This window comes from Malaclemys terrapin, chromosome 1 (genome assembly GCF_027887155.1).
Source record: "Malaclemys terrapin pileata isolate rMalTer1 chromosome 1, rMalTer1.hap1, whole genome shotgun sequence".
In the NCBI taxonomy this organism is placed as follows: Eukaryota; Metazoa; Chordata; order Testudines; family Emydidae; genus Malaclemys; species Malaclemys terrapin.
The window spans coordinates 207,412,140-207,428,582 of NC_071505.1; the positions used below are offsets into that span (position 1 = coordinate 207,412,140).

Below are 16,443 nucleotides of genomic sequence, written 5' to 3' on the forward strand. Positions count from 1 at the left end.
GTCTTCTAGTGGAAAACCACTGGCATTCCAAAAGGGGAGGGGTATCCAGCACCAGGTGACTCGGACCCATGCCTCTGCACGGCTGTGGCAGCCATTGCTCATAGGCTGTCTCCAGCATCCACAGGAAGACTAAGCTCTTTCACAGTCCATTGTTTCTGCTAATGGCCCATTAGCCCTGTCTGGCTTTTCCATTGTTGTACCTGAAGGGCTGGTTGGGGTTGACACCCAAAGTAACACATTTGGAATATAGATACATAGTTAATATTCCTAACTTCAAATACAGAAATGATACAGGCATACAAAGTGAATAATCACATTCAGTAAATCCTAACTTTTCCAATGATATCTCACATGAGCCATCTTGCTTAAAAACAATGAGGAGTCCGCTGTCGCCCAACAAATTTATTTGGGCATAAGCTTGCATAAAGTACATCTGCTTATGTCATACTCATATCATAAGCATATTTTCATAAGGAATATGGACTGTAATGTCACAAGCTGTTTTACCATTTTGGTGTAGTTGCGTTCTACTTTTGGCTTCACCCCCCACAAGACAAAAGAGGAAAATAGAGGCCAACGATATTAACAGTGCATATTTATTCTTGCCAAAAATCCATAATTCACAGCCTGGAAAGCCACCCCTAAAATCTGGAATGTAGTAATCTGAAAAAAAAAAAAAAAGATTGTTACTTTTATGTTGTCCCTTTGCTAGCTGCCCTCTCAGATCCCTTTCCTTATTCACTTTTTTCTTTTGTCTTTCACTTTCATTATTTTCTTTTGTGTCCTTTCCATTGTTTGTTTTCCCTCCTTTCTCTGTATTCTCTCCCCCCCTTATCATAATTTTGTCTTCTCTGCTCTCAAATGCTTCTCTCCTCCCTAGGTGCTCCCCTATTTTTTCTCTCACCTCTCCTTCCCCCTTACAAGCCACAGATCACCTATAATGTATATAGTTATAGGGAGATACTACTATTCTCTTTCCAGGTACTCCACCTTACCAAGTAAGGCTACTCCCTCATTGTCTGTTGGTGGCACTGCTGAGTCAGTACAGAGGCAGAACATTACAGCATCTCTATGCTCTTTCTGACGCATGAAGATTCTATATTTGCTTTTTCTTTATCATGTCTCTTAATTTGAAATAAAAGCCACGAACAGTAAGTCTGTGTGTATGGAAAACATGGCGTTCCCTGCCTCCTACTCTCCCTTGACTGACCTTTTCCTTTGAATCACTCCAGGTGCCCTGAAGCGGAGCAGGGAATTGAGCCAGTGGGCTCATCTGCCAGGTGAATGCCCCAACCACTAGGCTATGGGGCATTGTAGGATGGGTCTTTCTCTCTCACTCTCTTTCCTGCTGGAACTGTTCCACTTGGTATAACTAATCAATATTAATTGGTTCAGAAAAAGAGTGAGAATAACAGCTCAGTAGCTAGGGCATCTGCAAGAAGACCCATGTTCAAATCCCTGCCCCACAATGGGGGGAGGGAGGTAATTCAAAGCCAGGTCTTCCACTGTCTGAGTGAAGGCTCTAACCTCTGGGGGTCAAGTTAATAAGAGGGACAACTTCTGTTTCTTTGGGAGAAAGGGCTTAGGTGCCTTGCTCCAGATGGTCACCTAGCTCACCTATGACTAAAGCCCAGTCCAGGCATATTGAAGCTGGTTTTAAGGCTGCCAAATATGTCTTTTTGAAAAGCACCATAGTTATTTAATAAACTCTGTATATTTCATTGATGTCAGTACAGCAAGGGTGAAATCCTGGAGCCACTGAAGTCAGTGGGAAGTTTGCTATGGACTTCAACAGAGCGAGGATTTGATCTCAAATGAAGTCCCTCAGTGTTTCAGGAATACTTTTATATCATTTGCTTAATAAGTGCCTCTACCCATCTTGCCAAGATTTGAAGTCCCAAACTTCTGACTAATTTGGGGATTAAGGCCAGAAAGGGGTATACAAATAAAATAATAGTAAATGTAATGATGGGGTGAGAGTTATTTCTGGACAATAAGTAATGTTTTACAATGCGGGGTTTCTGCCATATAATATTGTAATAACACCATGTTTGTAGTGGATAAAGGTAAATTTGGCTGTAAAGTGAGAGGCTAGTGAAGAGGTATGCAACAACCATACGTACCAAGGTTAAGCTTTTAAATGTTCAAATATGCCTGAGAATAACTCAGCAGCAGCAGCATGGATGAATAGACAATATGTGAACAGAATATAGATTATATTCTTGCAAAGACAATCTTTGAGGAATGATCCTGATAAACACATGCAGATTAAAAGCAATGACAAAGTGAACAAAAAGAGAATACAGACTTAAAAAAAAAAATCACAGATGCAGTTTTTTCTGAAGATTTAACAAAACAGAAACCCATAATTTTTGCTGTCTTGAAAGATGATGTAGAAATTACCAGCCCATAGATTCTGCTCCTTGTTCTCACAAAGCATCAGACCACACTGCTTCTTTGGGGCCAGCCCCACGCAAGTATGAGGGACAGGTTCTGTGCAACACAGCTCAAGGGGAGTGAGGGCAGAAGGTGGTTTTATGACATGTTTCAGCACCTTTGTTCTTGACTGCTGCAGGAGCCAAAATGGCCCCTGGTATAAATCAGCCCCATGGGCTGCTCTAATTTATGCAGGATTGCTTATGGGCCTCTGTCATAACTATAAAGGGAAGGGTAACAGCTCTCCTGTGTACAGTACTATAAAATCCCTCCTGGCCAGAGACTCCAAAATCCTTTTACCTGTAAAGGGTTAAGAAGCTCAGGTAACCTGGCTGACACCTGACCCAAAGGACCAATAAGGGGACAAGATACTTTCAAATCTTGGGGGGGGAGGGAGGCTTTTGTTTGTGCTCTTTGTTTGGGAAGTTGTTTGCTCTTGGGACTGAGAGGGACCAGACATCAATCCAGGTTCTCCAAATCTTTCTGAACAAGTCTCTCATATTTCAAACTTGTAAGTAAACAGCCAGGCAAGGAGTGTTAGTTTATCTTTGTTTTCTCAACTTGTAAATGTACCTTTTGCTAGAGTGTTTATCTCTGTTTACTGTAACTTTGAACCTAAGGCTAGAGGGAGGTCCTCTGAGGGGGGTCCTCTGAGCTCTTTAAGTTTGATTACCCTGTAAAGTTATTTTTCCATCCTGATTTTACAGAGATGTTTTTTACCTTTTTCTTTAATTAAAAGCCTTCTTTTAAAAAACCTGATTGATTTTTCCTTGTGTTTAGATCCAAGGGGGTTGGATCTTGATCCACCAGGAATTGGTGGGAGGAAGGAGGGGGGATGGTTAATTTCTCCTTGTTTTAAGATCCAAGGGGTTTGGATCTGTATTCACCAGGGAATTGGCAAAGAGTCTCTCAAGGCTACCCAGGGAAGGGAATTAGCTTTGGGAGTGGTGGCAGCGGACCAGATCTAAACTGGTAGTTAAGCTTAGAAGTTTTCATGCAGGCCCCCACATCTGTACCCTAAAGTTCAGAGTGAGGAAGCAGCCTTGACAGCCTCAAAGCAGCCTAGAATGCACTATGCTACCTCTGCCCTGCTCCCATCCTGGCCACCAGGAATCTGTTAATGGACATTGTGTGGGTGGGACAGAAGATTTGGGGGGGCCCCCCTCTTCTGTTGACTCTACACAGCTCCTGTACTAGAGGAATTCTCCTTCAGTGTCAAAAACTGTGATGGGGATGGTTAGGCCTAATGGTTGGAGCTGGAGCAGTCATGCCTAAGAGTTGGAGTCAGATTCAGTAGGCCAGAGCAGAGCTGGAGCAACTAGGAACAGGGCTGGAAGGCAAGCGCAAAGCTGGAGCTTGCTAAGGTTCATGGAGTCTGTTGCTACTGTCAGGCAGGAGCAAGTTTCAAGCCCTGGCATGACATCAAGCAGACTGAGCTGCTTTTTCTCCTGTGAGGCTTATATACCTGGTCTGGGAGTCACAAGACCAGTTTCTGCCTGGTGGATTGTCTGGAACCTAGCACAGGAGTGACTCATCATCTTACACCCAGTCACTTGTGACCTCTAATTGCTGCTGAGGCTGGAACAGAAGCAGAATCAACCTCAACATTTCCATAGTTTCTTTAAGGCATATTCAACAGAAGCATCTTCCAGTTTGGCAGAAAGCATGAAAAAGTGTAACTGTGATTGGTGTTACCATGACTGAAAAATGGAGCAGAGGGTAAGCAAACTGAATGTTTTCATGTTCTTCATGAATTCCATATAACGTTGATCTCTTCTGCCCACGGACTCTACTGCCTTAAGGCTCATTCATGCAGTCTTTACACATTCCCACATGCCCCTAAATGTAAGGGATAGTATGCTTTTTAAAAGCGTCTAAGATTGGGCTAGTTAAGGGAAAGAAAAAAAAATAGGCTGAGGGCTGTGTGTGCAAGGGGATTCGCCTACAGGATTTTGTTCATGTCCATGTGTGCTTTATGTTACTCTTAAATTTGATTTTCAAAAAAAAAATATTTTTACACCTGGCCACTCGATGCAACATCTCACCTCATTTAGTAACGCCCATTAATTGGAGGTCGAGGGCTGTGTGTTCAGGAAGGATGCTATCTCCTCTGTGAGAGCCAGGACTGTAAACCTACATTGAAGAGAAGGGTGGTGGTTAAATTGTTGAAAACCCTTTCTATAAAACAGCATGTATCGTCTCAGAGGCCCTTCAAATACTCTTATATACAGCACTGGAAATCTACTAATGCATCTGTCAACCTGAATGGAATAAGGGTCTATTCACTGATCCTATGTGGGTCTATGTTTGAGAAATTTGCACAAATGTTACATTGGTACAAACTCCTTATGCAGACACGCTGAGCCAATGTAAAACTGAGTTTACACCAGTAATTTTCTGGATTTAGTAGTACTGGTTATAAACACATCTACATTAGGGTTTTACATTTGTAGGTGCACTGATTTACTTGCATCAGTGCAAATTTTTCGAATGTAGACAGGGCCATTGAGTCCTCCTGGTTTAACAAATATGGTAGAGCTTGATCATGAACTCTTGGTGATGAGCTTTACCTCAATCAAGTACAGTAGACCATTAATTCCTTTCTTTGTCTTCCCACACATAAACCACCTAGTATTTCTTGGATTCTGGGTACATGTGTCTTTCAGATTTCATTCTCTATAATGAATATTCATGTCTGGGATGGTTATTATGATTTGTTTCATATCAACTGTAGAATACATGAAGAGGGTCAGAAGCAGCAGCAAGAACAGCAGAGATGCTCCCTAACAAAATTAATGCATCCCTCAGAAAGCAGCAGTATTTTCAGTGTATTGTCTTCAGACTCGGGCATATGGACTTGTAAATCGAAGCAACATGCTGCAAACAGTGAGGCATAGCTTCCTTATTAATTATCGCTTCCGAACCAGGTGGGTATCCTTCATAAATTCAGTGCAGGATTTGTTTGAGATTAGCATGATCTTAAAATCACTAGCAGGAACAAAGCCATTAGGATGGCAGGGTTTATATACTGTTGCACTTGTCTGTAGAAATAACGATTCTGTGCTAGGACTGTGTGATCTAATGATCATCTTGAGACAAACGTGAAAGTTATCAGTGGTGGTGATAATGAGAAGGAGTACATGTTACAGACAGAGGAAGAGTTAAAATATTACTGTTGAGGAAGAACAGGCTTAGGCTAACCCTTGCTCTAGGGTGACAGTCTGTCCTGCTGATGACAAATTGGGGTGGGAAGGATATACATGGTACTTTAGATTGAGGGAAAGCAGGTTAATCTGGCAGGCCCTCCTGAAAATATCTAGGGAGGGGAACAGGAATGCATGACCTCAAGAAGGGATTAAGTAGCCCCCAAAAACATTAAGAGGACTTTTTCATACACCAGCTACTAGGTCCTTATCCTTCAGAAGACAGTGAAAGATAGAGACCTGGTTCTTGGCTTCAGACTGGACCCATGAACATCCCATGCGTTTTCTAAGAGAGTTCCATGCACTTTTGCTATTTTCACAATAACTTTTGCAGTTCATTCCACTCTGAAAGTCAAAAGTCAGATTTGATAGTTAAGAACCCATGTGATCAAAGTCAGAGAAAATATTCAAACAAGCCATTGTGAAATGAAATTACTGAGAGCCAATAACTCACAGCCAATGGTGATGGACTGCACACCTGCTGTCTGGGCTGAATATTCAAAGATTCTGACTTTATAAGAGTAAATACATTTGTAAACAAAATGTGCTCCTGTGAGTAACAGATGTATTGTTAATAAGCAACCAACAACAGGAAGACCGATCATAGTCATCCCTAGCATTCACTCCACTTTCTATTAAGATTCCAAAGCTGATTATGCAATTCCCAACCCTCGTCATATTTGGGGGAAATATACACAACCAACTAGAGGGACTCTTTGAAGAGCTTTGAAAATTGGGCCTTCAGAAATATAGGGAGATGGACTCAGATCCAGAATGTTCCTTCTCACTCTACAGCTGTGTGAAACTCAAAATCCACTCTTCCTTACTTTCTCATATATTGATATGAGCAGGGATTGTGTCCTGCAAGGTATGTCCCCCACCTCTGATGTCACCCATCTGTCTGCTAGATGGTCTGCTCTCCCATCTTTTGTCTGTAACGGTGTGGGATCTACCAAGGTGAACCTGTTCTCCTTTAGCTGGATTCTTTGGTCTGCGAGAACAGTCTCCCTGTCTGTCCTCCTATTCATTTTAGTGTTGGCCCTACCTATGCCAGCTGTACAGGCCTGTCTGTAATTTAGGGGCCTAGTGCATCAGAGAACATACTGCAGCAGGGACTCTGCTAGTAAGCATTTCAAAGTAGCAGCTGTGTTAGTCTGTATCCGCAAAAAGAACAGGAGTACTTGTGGCACCTTAGAGACTAACAAATTTATTTCAGCATAAGGTTTCGTGGGCTGCAGCCCACTTCTTCAGATGCATAGAGTGGAACACACAGACAGAAGATATTTATACATACAGAGAACATGAAAAGGTGGAAGTATGCATACCAATTGTAAGAGGCCAATCAATTGAGATGAGCTATCAGTAGCAGCAGAAGAAAAAACTTTGAAGTGATAATTGAGATGACCCATAGAAGGTGTGAGGAGAACTTAACATGGGGGGGAAAAAATTCAGTTAGTGTAATGACCCAACCATTCCCAGTGGGAGAACACTTCAACCTCTCTAATCACTCAGTGACAGACTTGAAGGTGTCAGTTTTGCAACAAAAAAACTTCAAAAACAGATTCCAAAGTGAGACCGCTGAAATCGAATTAATATGCAAATTAGACACAATTAACTTAGGCCTAAGCAGAGACTGGGAATGTATTTGTAATGTCACCAAGAGATATTCAGAGCAATACTGCAGGATTCTTTTGTTTAGAGGAATGATTTAAGTTAAATAATAGTACAGTTACAGAAGATTTTCCCCATATCTGGTATTCTTCACTGATACAGTAATGTGTCCTGTAGATGGTGCTGTTCCCTCACTATTTTCACTTTCCACTGAGACATGACACTCACATGTGATGTTCCCAGGAAAAATAATCTCTGTAATATGTGTACTTTGTGCATCCTGAACTGCAAACAGAAAGAGGCGATCTCGTTCAATGTGAAATTAAAAGTGAAACTGTTTTAAAAATGGGACCAGGGCTGTACCACATTGCTCATGCTGTTTTAATGGAGTATCTCATCTTGATTGAGCGGAAAAAGAATCCAATGCCCCCAATTTGCAGTAGAATTCCTTTCCTTCTGAACAAAACAAAACAAAACAATAATTCACAGAAGCCCAGTTTTAAGACATCCAGCCTTTTTTACTAAAGTATAATCCTGGCAGACACATAAGAGAATTTGAGTGTTAACTTTTTTTTTTAAAAGGACATTAAAATAACATTTAAATGAGTGAGAGAATGGCTGAATTAATGAAGCAATAACTTAACAAACAGACAAAGTAATGTAAACAGATGTGTCCTACTTCAAACAGCAGCTCATGTTTGATCAGCCTTTCACTGGAGATGTAGAGCTGGCAGTACTCTGGGTATTGGACAAGGAGGATTTTTCCATCTGTGTTCTCTGCCGTGTGACATCGCAGTGAACAAGGCCAGATAAAGTTTAGCACAAGATTAAAAGGAGAGGAGTCTGATACTGCAGTAGTATAGTGTTTGTTTGGCCTCATAATATTTCTTATAAACAGAGCTGGCAGTGACATTTATAGTTAAGATTGCCTACCATTTTCCATTATAAGCCCCTTTTTTCAGTTGTTTTTTCACTTTGCCAAACTTTAACTGTTCAGGTTGAAGTTTTCTATGCTTGCCCTGTGCCTCAGGCTGTTAAAGGTAAAGTTTTTTCCAAACCATTTTTGGACATCTCTAAAACCTTCATCCTTTGGAGAATGGACTTGCAGTCTGGCAGAGGGATAGTCCTGAGGTCACAGAGGTGTCCTTCACTTCGTTTATGCATATTTACCCAGATTTGAACGAATTATATGCTTCTGAAAACTGCCTTTGCACATGTTCAGTAGGGTTTATTAGAGACTTGCAGTGAAACTCTACCAATATTCCATCTGCACTGAGCATGCCCCCAACCCTTCAGAGCTTCTTACAGGTCCACTGTATTAGCACAACCCTTAATGGTGCACAAGCTAAGCATCAGCTACAAAACAGGAGAAGGTGTGCTGGACAGGAGCCAGGTGGCAACCAGGAGGTCCACTTTCAACATTTCGAAGGACTGATGTTAATTTTGTGGATTTCAAAGTTTTATTATTGAGCAATGCCTCATACATTAAGAAGCTTGCAAGCATCATGGTCCCCATTTTACAAGTGAGATAACCAAGAAGGAGCACAAGATCACCTCTAGCAGAGTGAGTAATGTAATCCAAATCTTTCCTATGTAGTTCCCAAGCCTCATCTCACTTTTCCACACAGCCTTTCAGAGTGAATGTGCCAGATCTATATGCTGTCTGACCTATACCACACTCCCTACCAGAACAAGAACTAGAATCCAATACTCCTAATTCACAACATTTCCCTGCTGTCTAGCAAATTGTTTTGTATGCCACTGGCAAACTGTGTCACAACCCCTCTGGTGACTGGTCCACACAAAATATAAACAGCACCACTGCTATTACTTTCTCCTTTAGCTCAAGTGGTAACAATATGGACTATGGTTGCAAAGATTAGGATTCAGACATTGCTGATTACACATATGAGGAATCAGTAAACATCCTCATCATGGAATATCTGCTTTTTATTTTGTTTAAAAAAAAATAAGGAAAATTATTAAAAAAAAAAAACTGTGGTAAGTAAACATTTAAGGTTGAAAATTCAAGTGCTCAAAAGTTAGGAAATACCCATTCAAACTTAATTTGGCTGCTTATTTGATATGAATTATGATAGTCTTTAACAAAAGGATCACATACCATTTGCTCTACAGATAAGGGGATCAATAGCAAGTGGGGTGGAGAGTTTCAGAAAGGTCAATTGACTAAGGTTCATAGGACTTGCACTGCAGGGCCACAAATAAGAGTGTAGAGGGTCCTGTTTTGGTTTGAGCCCAGGCTCTGAGACCTACCCCCTTTGCTGGGTTTCAGACTCAGTGCTCCAGCCCAAACAGGAACATCTACAATGCTATTTTTAGCCCCATACTGCAAGCCCCTCAAGGCTCTGAGTCTTGCTTCTGTAGGCTTTTTTTTTTTTTTTGGATTGTGGATGTACCCTAAATCACTGGATTGGGCCCCAGGATAGCTGAGTGCTATTCCAGACTCTGAGACAGACTTCCTATAAGATGCTGGGCAGGGCTTCAGCTTTATGCATATATACAAAGTGGCTGAATTAAGGTTGAACACTGGCAACTTTAATGATGGTATTTCCTGATGTTTGAGTGCTTGATTTCGCAACCGTAACATTCCTTTAATGTAGCTTTTGGTATTAAGTTAATAATATGTTAACATTATTAATAACAATAGCCCCAAACTGCCTCTGAACTTAATAGGCATTATTCTCCAATCTTTTATGAGAGTTTTATGCTGGTATGACCCCATTTAATTGAATGGCACCCCACCAGCGTCAAGGAATGGAGGATCAAGCCCTGTATCTCTATAATGGGTGGCACCAGATCTGTCCAGAATCCCTACTCTAACATATTGTGGCGGTCAGCAAATATCTAGTTTTAGTGACAGGTTTCAGAGTAGCAGCCGTGTTAGTCTGTATCCGCAAAAAGAACAGGAGTACTTGTGGCACCTTGGAGACTAACAAATTTATTAGAGCATAAGCTTTCGTGGGCTACTGCCCACTTCTTTGGATGCAAATTTGTTAGTCTCTAAGGTGCCACAAGTACTCCTGTTCTTTTTGTAGTTTTAGTGAGCTAGACAACAGACATAGCATCAGTTAGAGTTTGAGAACCTGGTTCTGATCTCATGGGTAAGACAATACTACTTACCCTCAGTTTTTACATAAAGACTATTATCCTACGGCTAGAGCATATATGTGCAGTGTGAAAAATAGGTGGAATTAATGTGAGCCCAAACAATTCACATTTTTCGTTTGGTCTAACCTAGCCTCTGTGTGTGTGTGTGTGTGTGAGTCTGTGTGTGTGTTGGGGGAAGGGGAGAGGAGGAATGGGAACTTCATCTATGAAAAATATGAAACATCAAGTGAATTAACTTGGTGACACCTACCCATATATTTTCAAAATACTGTCAAGATTTTAGCTGCACAACTGGTATTTAAGGCAATGGGAAAGATGCAGCTGAAATTGAATGTGCTTTGACAAATTTACCTTCTGGAAGAAAGCACATATCTATAGTGTTGGTTGGAGGCAGGATGAGTGATTGTGATGAAAAAACTACACAAGTTTGCTTTTAGAGTTAGGCTTTGCTCCTCTGCCATTCTCACTGTTGCTTCCTCATCCTGAATAAAATCTATGAAGGCTTCATACTCTTTTCCTGCTTCCTTTCCTGGCACAGAATTTCCAATTGCTTCCTAATCCAACTTCTCTGCCTTATGCACAGAATCCCAATGGCTTCCCCACTCCCTGATGTCCCCTAGTCTACACAGAGTGCCTGAGGAGTGTCTTTCCTCTCTGCACCCTTTTGTTACTTTCTTCCCCTTCACACACCTTTGTTCTGCTTTTCCCACAGCTACTCCCCATTTTTCTTTCCCTCCCCTATACATGCTTCTTGATGTCTTTAGCATCTCCTCTTCCCACTTCTTCCCCTGAACAATATCACCATTGTCTCCGACATTCCTCCTTGCCTTCTCTATAAAGACTTACCAGGAAGAAAGAGGCGTTGTTTTGCAATCCAATGCAACTGTGAGCCTTACTGATTTGAAGTAAAATAAACTAAAAGTGATTTTAAGTGACTCCTCTTTTGTTCTATTGTCTATACAGAGTTCATTGTTTTAAGAGTTACTTTTGAAAGAAAAATATTAATATTCTATACATGAAATGCTCAGAAAAAAATGTGCCTCATGCATAGAACAGTGGCAGATTAATACAGATGAAATTATTTCTATTATACATATTGAGGTATTCTGTATGGATTTTACAATGAAAATGTTTTTTTTTCCCTTTGCCCTCTCTTCTGGCTCATTCTAAACTCTCTGCTCTAAAGTTTTCTTGACCGCCCCCACATACCTCTCTCTCTAATTCACTCAAACCTTACCCCTGCATGTGGTAGATGAGCACTTTTTTTTGTAATACTGACAGCTTTTTCTGCAACAAGCTCTGTGGTCGTCAGTAGCATTTACCCCTGGGCACACTGGCTTTTAACGGGCTTATTTGTTAAAAAGCCAAATGAAATGCTCTGTGATGCTCCCAACTGAGCTTTTTTAACAAGAAGTGAAAGCCAAATGTTGGCATTGTCGAAAGGCAAGCACGATGGATAACCAAAACTGATAGAGAATAAGATTGTTAAACAAAGTAGGGGCTAGGATCTTCAGAACAACAATGGTATCAAATCTAGTTCACTAGCAAAAATGAGATATACAGCATATTTTTTTAAGTAACACATGTATGTATGGAATATTTTAAAGGCAAATCATAACAGACATAAATATTGTCTAAGCACATAAGTTTACTGTGCTTTATTATACACAAGAAAAACTGCATTAAAATATTATACAGAATTGTTTTAAATCAAATTACTGTCTGAAGGAATATAGGATTTGACCTCCTGGATTTGACCATTTATTTATCTATCCTTATATATGTGGCATTAGCTAATATCTGAATTCAGAGGAAAGCAAAACATTTTCCTAATCCATCCAGTCAGCTATACAATGCCTAGATGTAGTCATATTGTTATTTGTAGTTTTATTTCTGTATTATCAACAAATTAGTTTCCTTGCTGTACCTTTGATAATATCAGTGCACATACTGTTTCTCCGAGACAGCCTGAGCCTGGGAAGTACCTAAGGCATGATTAATTAGCCAAGTGAAAGAAACTACCCAGCTGACAAAAGTATTCATAGGACCAAATGACCTTTGATGTCTCAGTGCTTGAGGCCAGAGAATTTGGCATGAGATAATCTGGAATGCTAAGCGGGATCTATAGCTACTAAAATATGAATATTTTGAAGAGCGGTTATGTCTTCACTGCAGGAAACAGTGTGCTTATACATCAGGGTAGCTAATTTCAAGATAGCTACCTTGATGTCAAATCCTAGATGAGACAAGCTGTAGATTTTACCTCAATAGCTCATCTAGAGAAACCTCAGATGGGGGCTTTAGTATTAACCCCTAGAATTTTACACTGAGTTAGCTATGTCCTTGGGGGGCGGGGGGGGGGGGAAGCCCTTTTGCAATGAAAACAAAGCCAGGGGCTCTTTGTATGGTCACTATATCTCTCAGGACCTGGAAAAAGGTGTAATCCTGGTGATGGTCAATCTCAGCCTGTGGAGGTGGGCCGTGACAGTGATCAGTGATGCTGGTTGGTGATGATAAGACTGCCACCACTGAATCAAGCTGCCAAGTTCTGCCAGAAATAAAAAGGCAAAGAGGGGCAATAGCTGTGTCACATCAAAAAGTGTCCTATCAAAACAAAATCCAGTGCCAACAACCTAGACATGGACACTTCCCCTCATTTTAAAAAAGAGGCAAGTCTAAATTATTATTCATATTGTTATTATTTGCATTACCATAGCACCCAGGAGTGTGAGTCATGGCCCAGGATTCCATTGTGCTAGGTGTTGTACAAACACAGAACAAAACAGTCCCCTGTCCCTAAAGTTGCTCAAGAGCATTTCCTATGAATGCAATCACTAAAAATCAAAGAAATCCACCAATAGAAGGATTTAAATCCTGCTTTAAGGGAAAATGTAAATGCATAGCTGCTATTGAAATCCCCCATAATACTTAAGGTACGTCCACACTGCTCCACAGTTTAGAATGCGGATGTGTGAATAACAGTGCACACCAAAGTGCTGTGCTGTAACTCCCCCGTGTGGTTGCTGTGGATGTGAAGTAAAAGATTCCCAGTTTGCATTAACACAGTCCTGTTTGAAGAGGACTACATTAATGGAAATGAGGAACCTTTTAGTTCATGCTAACAGAGTCCACATGGAGGAGCTACAGCGCAGCACTATCGTCACCCCTGTAACCCAAACTATGCGATAGCTGTAGCCCTCAGACTGTAGATTCTTTGAGGCAGGAATCATCTTTTTATGTGTGTACAGAGCCTTGAATGGAGTCGCTAAGTACTAACACAATAAGAACAGGAGTACTTGTGGCACCTTAGAGACTAACAAATTTATTAGAGCATAAGCTTTCGTGGACTACAGCCCACTTCTTCGGATGCATATAGAATGGAACATATATTGAGGAGATATATATACACACATACAGAGAGCATAAACAGGTGGGAGTTGTCTTACCAACTCTGAGAGGCCAATTAATTAAGAGAAAAAAAAAACTTTTGAAGTGATAATCAAGCTAGCCCAGTACAGACAGTTTGATAATAAGTGTGAGAGTACTTACAAGGGGAGATAGAGTCAATGTTTGTAATGGCTCAGCCATTCCCAGTCCTTATTCAAACCAGAGTTGATTGTGTCTAGTTTGCATATCAATTCTAGCTCAGCAGTCTCTCTCAGATCTTGGGAGACAGACCTGTCCTCGCTTACAGACAACCCCCCAACCTAAAGCAAATACTCACCAGCAACCACACATCACTGAACAAAACCACTAACCCAGGAACCTATCCTTGTAACAAAGCCCGATGCCAACTCTGTCCACATATCTATTCAAGTGACATCATCATAGGACCTAATCACATCAGCCATACCATCAGGGGCTCGTTCACCTGCACATCTACCAATGTGATATATGCCATCATGTGCCAGCAATGCCCCTCTGCCATGTACATTGGCCAAACCGGACAGTCTCTACGCAAAAGAATTAATGGACACAAATCTGACATCAGGAATCAAAATACTCAAAAACCAGTGGGAGAACACTTTAACCTGTCTGGTCATTCAGTGACAGACCTGCGGGTGGCTATATTACAACAGAAAAACTTCAAAAACAGACTCCAAATAGAGACTGCTGAGCTAGAATTGATATGCAAACTAGACACAATCAACTCCGGTTTGAATAAGGACTGGGAATGGCTGAGCCATTACAAACATTGACTCTATCTCCCCTTGTAAGTACTCTCACACTTATTATCAAACTGTCTGTACTGGGCTAGCTTGATTATCACTTCAAAAGTTTTTTTTTCTCTTAATTAATTGGCCTCTCAGAGTTGGTAAGACAACTCCCACCTGTTTATGCTCTCTGTATGTGTGTATATATATCTCCTCAATATATGTTCCACTCTATATGCATCCGAAGAAGTGGGCTGTAGTCCACGAAAGCTTATGCTCTAATAAATTTGTTAGTCTCTAAGGTGCCACAAGTACTCCTGTTCTTTTTGCGGATACAGACTAACACGGCTGTTACTCTGATACTAACACAATGCAAATCAAATCAAATAATAACAATAATACATAAATATACAGTATATGTAGTGACAGACAGTCTGACCTCGTGGATTGGGTGCTCAGGAGACCTGGGTTCTATTTTTGGCACTACCACTGTTATACTGGGTGACCTCTTCATGCCTCAGTTTCCCCATCTGTAAAATGAAGATAATGACACTGACCTCCTTGGTAAAGTGCTTGATCGACTGATTACATGTGCTGTATAAGAGCTAAGTATTATTATTAATGTGAGAATTACCTCATTTTGGACACTTTTTAAAAAAAAAATTAATGGATAGACTACAAAATGCCACAGGCCCAATTCTCCTCTGCCACCTGTGTAAATCAGAAGTAACTCCACTGAAGTTAAAATAGAGCCCAAAGCTCACTGAAAAAAGTTGAAGTCTTTCCATTTACTTCAATGGGTTTTGGATCAGGATCTAAGTGAGAAAAGAATCAGGACCTATTTTTTTTTTCTTTAAAGACTATAACAAGTACCAGCCTTACATTGTGGTGGTGAGAGGTATTTAATCATTATAATGTCTCTGCATGAGAGTCCCCTCCCACCATTAGACACCCAGGAGATTGACCTGCTTGGTCTTTATTTGTTTTACTTTCCTCAAGGTATGCATGAATGTAGAATTAAGGCCAGTAGCCCCTGAAGATGACTGCAAGCTCTGTAATTAAAATTCAGGAAATTGAGCCTGTTAGCATGGAGCAAAGAGCAACAACTCCTAGCTTGCTTCTCCAAGAGACCCACAAATCTTTAAGACTGAAGATATAAATGTTGTGTAGGAGGTTTCCACATAAACAAAATATATATCGCCTCTAAAATCATAACTACCGCTGCAGGCCTACCAATCAAATGACAGTGACTCTTCTGGGTTTTCCATAAATCATGGCTTGAGAGATTTAACTTAGTTTAGTATCAGTAAATAGCATTTTAGTTAAAGGGATTTTCAAAAAGGGAAATAGAGCAATTAAAAATAGTTCACCTAACGCCAAAGACACTAAACTCTCACCCCTTGCACATGCCCAGAGACTCGAGAAACTAACCTTGTTTGAATGACATGTATATCTCTTTCCTGCTGGTAATGGCATAATAACTGTCCTGATGTTTTGAAAAAGGCAATAGATCTTGGTTTGTACGAAGGTGGGCTTCTCAAGATTACCACTGCTTCATCTGTGCTGTGAAAACTTGCATCACTGCTGAAATAGCAGCAGTGTCAACTATAAAAAGCTATCTTCATTTTCCAAGCAATGCCTTCCCAAGGTCACAATGCTTTTACATTGTATAGTAGGCCCTGGTTTCTTTCTTAGAGTACCACTGACATTCTTTAAAACTGAGATTCAGTTTCACTCTCACCATTTCGCTTATTTTAATTATATCACTGAATCCCTATTAAAAAACCCCTATTGCTCGGATTCTTTTCTACATTTTATTTTAACCCTTGAAGAATTCTGTCACCAAGTTTGATGCTTTGTGAGTTAACAAGCATTACCTTGGACACTCTACCTAATAAATAGCTCGATTG

General features: G+C 40.6%; 1 long non-coding RNA gene across 1 annotated transcript; it reads right to left on the bottom strand.

The window, feature by feature from the left end:
• Positions 1-580: 580 nt before the first annotated feature.
• Positions 581-16,062, bottom strand: LOC128830627 (uncharacterized). Its single transcript, XR_008443622.1, has 4 exons — positions 15,965-16,062; positions 14,973-15,063; positions 4,482-4,569; positions 581-663 (listed from the first exon to the last, which is right to left on the bottom strand). It is a non-coding gene; the product is annotated as an uncharacterized LOC128830627 (long non-coding RNA).
• Between the last annotated feature and the right edge of the window lie 381 nt (positions 16,063-16,443).